The following is a 5,082-nucleotide window of genomic DNA, read 5'->3' on the forward strand; positions in this document are numbered from 1 at the left end:
AAAATAAATACAGAGTAATGCTGCAACCAATATTCATGAAAATATTTCAATAAGGAGAGTTGTTTGGGTTAAAGTCAGCAGAGGAATTTAGGACAAAATTATGGATTGGATTTTCAATACAAGATAAGGATTTCAGCATAACCAGAATTCCAAGTTTAGAATAACTAACTGTATGAAGAATAAGCTCTAAATGTGGATACAGATGCAAGGATAGAGACTGATTTACATTGATGGCAGAAGACCAGACCTGAAAAATTTGTGGATTAAATTAGTTGACTAAAATAGATCTAATTAAAATGTTGATTTTCTTCCTCATTATGTATTTCATTTATTTGAAAGGCAGTTTCAGAGAGATAGAAGGAGGGTAGAAAATGAGAAAGAGAGACAGAGACAGAGGGAGAGACTTTTTAATCTGCTGGTTACCCCCAAATGGCCAAAATGACTGGGGCTGGACCAAGGTAAAATCAAGAATTTGGAACTTTATGCCCGTGTCCCTTGTGGGTGGCAGGTAGTCATGTTGTGCTGTCTTCCCAGGTGAGAGAGTAGGCAGCTGGACTAAAACCAGAACAGCAGAGACAAGAACCAACATCCGTATGGGGTGCTAATACCACGGATAGCATCTTAACTCATTGCACCACAGCACTCACTCTAATAGTTAGGATGTTTTATGGACTACCTTCTACAAACATTAACACCTTGATGGCCAGTTCTATTTGGAACAATATTTTCATTAAATCTAAATAATAATGTTTGAAATAATGTTTAAAAAATTTAGTTTTGAGATTAACCGTAAACATTTTAATAGATAAATATACAAGAAAATTGCCCATTCTATATAAAAGAGCAGTGTTACAGCGCTTAATCTATGTCATTTCATTTTTCTGTAAATATATACATATATTAATTGATATAGTATGCACTTCAGAATTTGTTTTGATTAATCAGTGCATTCTTTTGGTGACTGCACAACAAAAATAACTTTTCTAGGTTGTAAAAAATGTATAGCATAGACTTTAAGCAATTCATCTAGTCAAGAAAGGCTGCTGGGCTGAGTAATTTGCAGTGATTATAATGCTACTTGGGATATTTGTACCTCCTATCAGTGTGCCTCCATTTCAATTATGGCTTCACTCTTGATTGCAAATCCTTGCTAAAGTGCACTCCAGGAGCAGTTGATGGCAAAGTAGATGGGTCCCTACTACCTAGGTAGGAGACCTGGACTGATTTGTAGGTATAGGGAATAGAAGGGAATCTACTAACTAGTTGTCAAGGTGTATTTATTTGTTTCATTGGGGGTCCTTCTTTTATACAGGGATGGAAATGCATATTGCAGTTCTTTGTTTCCAAGTACTCTGGTTTTCATTACACCATTCATTTAAGAGACTATAAGTGTGTACTTGTTTGTTACCTGTTTATCTTTTTGTTTTATATTTTTATGAAGGTCGCTTTATATCAGAGATAACATACATTTTTGCATTTGGAATTGGTTTATTTCGGTGAACATAATGGTCTTTAGTTGTGACTGTTTTGTTACAAATTTTAAAATTCTATTATTTTTAGTGATGTGTGTGTGTGTGTGTGTGTGTGTGTGTTGGAAAGCCAGGTTTGCAAAGAGGAGATATATAGAGAAATCTTCCACTCCACTGGTTCACTTCCCAAGTGGTTGCAGTGACCAGAGATGAGCTGACCTGAAGCCAAAATCCAGCATCGTCTTTCAGTTCTGCCACGCAGGTGCAGGGTCCCAAGACTTCGGGCCATCCACTGCTGCTTTTCTAGGGCACAAGCAGGGAGCTGGATGGGAAGTGAAGCACTGGGAGTTTATACCTTTGTATTTCTAGTTTCTGTTGTATCTTTGCTGGCAAGAAATTTCTTGTAAGCAACCAACAGATTGGTCTACTGATCTATGTGTTGATTGATAAGCTCAAGCCTTTTGCATTCAGATTTAATATTGGCAGGTAGTGATTTGCTCCTGCCACTTTAGCATTGGGTTTCTCATTGTTTGATTTAGGTTTCTTTTGTTGTCTTATTGAATATTTCTCACCATTGCCATCATTGGGTGTAGCTGGCTTTGTATTTTCCTTTCTTTCTGCAGCATATTTTTGAATAATGTTTGTAGGGCTCATCCATGAGAAGTGAAGGCTTCTAGCTTTTGAATGCTTTGGAAGTGTTTTATTTCATTTTCAAATACAGACAAAAGCTTTGCTGGTTATATTATTCTGGGTTGACAGTTATTTGTTATGATTTTGTGTTAGAATATGAAATATATTACTCCATTCTCTTATGGCTTGAGGGGTCTCCTCTGAATTGTCAGAAGTGACTTTGAACTGTGATCTGACCCTGATACTGAGTTTGGCACCGGCAGCCATGGCAGCTGGGACAATATCTTGCTGCAGTTGTAACCTGCCCGGAAAGGGGCAGGCGCCACAATGTCACAGGCCAAGCAGACAAATGGAACCCAGCCATCAAGCAAAACATGGTAATTCAGTCTATATGAGCTGCAGTGAACATTTCAGGATACAGTATCAGAAGGCTTGGAAATTGTGATTTCACCCAGAAGTCTGCACAGTAAGGTCATGTGCTCAATCTGGTTGGGCATATTGAAGAACACCATGACCAGCAGGGAGTGCCTGCACCATTTCTGCTCGTGGACTGCATCATCACAGCCCTCAGCAACGGCAACAAGCCATGGCCTAAAAAAAAAAAAAAAGAAACAAAAATATTTCCAAAAGACTCCTATGGCTAGACCCCATCTTGGACCAGCTTATAAGCTGGTTACTTATAAGTAACATTTATCCAAGTTGTGATGAGTATGAAGCTCAACAGGAGCAAGCCCTAACCAGGGTCAGCAAGCACTGAGTCACAGCATTGAGGAGGGCCTCAAGATTCATGGCAGTGAGGCAAGAAGCAGCAGATCGAAAATGGTAGTGGAGCATAAGATAATGGTGACAGTCCTCACTTTAGTAATGCTTCCTCCACCCACAGCAATCAGGAAACTGGCCCTAACAACAAATGGACCAAAACGTTGGATGATTCTGGGCTTGAGCTCAACACTAAGAATGCATTCAGGGCTATTGATCCCATGATGGATGGGGTTAGTGAAATTAATTAGTATTCAGGCCTCATCCCACGCTTATGAAAAAAGATAACAGTGCATAGACAAGACACATAAAAACTTCAGGCAGTGTCACCTTGGAACACTTGTCCAAGTATCTGGCTGTAAGATTAACTTCAGAAGAACTTCAGAGCAAAGGAGAGTCCAATCAGATGAACCGGGATATCCACAGTATCTTCATCCTGTCTCTTTAGTATTGAGATGGTGTTTTGATTATCTTTGAGGAAAACACTGATTTTCTCATTCATGCTGGCTTTCTTTGGTTACCCATGCACATTTTGTTTTGGTTTGATTTGGTTCTTGATCTATATATTTTCTTCTCAGGTAGGCTCTGTCTTTACATTGTATTGCTTTCAGGTTTGTGGGTAGATTTACTTTTCCTGTTCTGTACCCAGTTCCCTACTTATTCTCATTCTAGGGGGATATCTGGGCACTTGATCTGCTTACTGAGAGCAAACTTTAACCTTGGACTCCCATGGTTTGATCCTGCCCTCAGCCACCACAGTCAGTACTGCCCTGACTGCCTCTCTCAGCCCTGGACACTCCAGGATCATATCCATTCTTTGGTCTGTCTAACTTTTCTCTCACTTTCAGCAGCACTTGGGGCAAGGGAAGCTAACACTAGGATTTTAACAGGTATCATTAACCCTGGATCTTTTCTTACTCTGACCTATTTGGACATTGGGTAACTTGCTCTTGGAGACAAATGAATCATGCCTAGTTTACCCTGAGTCTTCTCCAGAAGAATTGAGACACTTCTACAAAATAGTAGCAAGGGGATGTCCCCCTTTTCTTTTTCTGTGGGTGACATTCTTTAACTTGAAAGCACATGTGCCTTCGTATATCACTACCCAAGGACAAAGACACCCTGCCGTGTACCTGGCACTTTCATTAAGGATGCTGGCTGTATTGTAGGGCTGCTGATCACCTGATATTGTGGATATTGGGACAGGTATTGAGGCAGATGCCAGAGTGGTGATGAAGCCAGAGAGCTTCATGCTTGTTTACTTGTGCTTCACCCTGACACAGCCTACTCATGGCCCAAGGCTCTATGAAGCCACACACAGATCAGCAGCTTTGCTCTTCTAGACTTCTCATTAATGAGCCCATGCTCACCACTCTCTGAGTCCGCCCCAGAGAGCCCAGACCCCATGTGTGTGCAGGCCTTAGCTGTGCCCACTCAACTGCCCATGCCCATTTGGACTGCTGATGCTGCATTGGGTCTACTCTTGCTTGAACTACTTGTCTTTACCAAGGTGGACTTCACTTCTCCCCTCCCACTTTGCTTGCACTCCAGGTGTTGGAATTTCTGCATTAGGATCCTAATATCTGCCTAGTAATTGCATATGGCTTTTACTTGTAACTTACATGGCGGGATCTGTGTAGCTAATCCAGATTCAATCTCTGCCCCTCTAGGCTCCTGAGTCCCTCTCTCAGGTCGTCCTGGTATTTCTCAAGGGTTTTGGATGTAGACCTCCTGGGCCCAGAGTAGACTCCTCTTTTGCCTCCTGGGTCCTAACTTCTGCTAGGTCACTCCCCAACAAAGTGGCTGGCTTGATCTCAGGATGTTTAGCAGCCCATGGAATTACTTGAAGTTTTGCCTCTCTTCACAGATGTCAGAGACACCTCTTTGCTCCTGTAGCTTTTTGCCATGTGCTTCCTGTCTGGGAGGATACCCAGCCTAGTTTCCCTTTTTGTTGGCTCCAAACATGTAAGACTTGTCCATAGATTTGGCTATCTTTCTGTAGCTCCAATTCGCTCACCCTCCTCTTGATCTGTACACTGCAACCTCATGGATTTTTAGCAACTTTTCCTCATCCATGGAGCTCCACCTCCCTTCCAGAGCTCTCCTGCATTCCCCATTCATCTAATGTAACAATTTTCCTTCTCCAGCTCTGCACAGCACCCACTTTTCTCCCACAATCCTCTTTCCACTCAGGGTTGCACCTTCCCACCCTACATGGCCATCT

The 5,082-nt window shown here is 41.7% G+C and overlaps 1 pseudogene; it reads left to right on the top strand.

The window, feature by feature from the left end:
• The first annotated feature begins 2,426 nt into the window (after positions 1-2,426).
• On the top strand, positions 2,427-3,306 carry LOC121163775 (annotated as a pseudogene).
• The last annotated feature ends 1,776 nt before the right edge of the window (positions 3,307-5,082 follow it).

This window comes from Ochotona curzoniae, unplaced genomic scaffold (assembly GCF_017591425.1).
Source record: "Ochotona curzoniae isolate NIBS_2020 unplaced genomic scaffold, NIBS_Ocur_1.0 contig_64, whole genome shotgun sequence".
Classification (NCBI taxonomy): Eukaryota; Metazoa; Chordata; class Mammalia; order Lagomorpha; family Ochotonidae; genus Ochotona; species Ochotona curzoniae.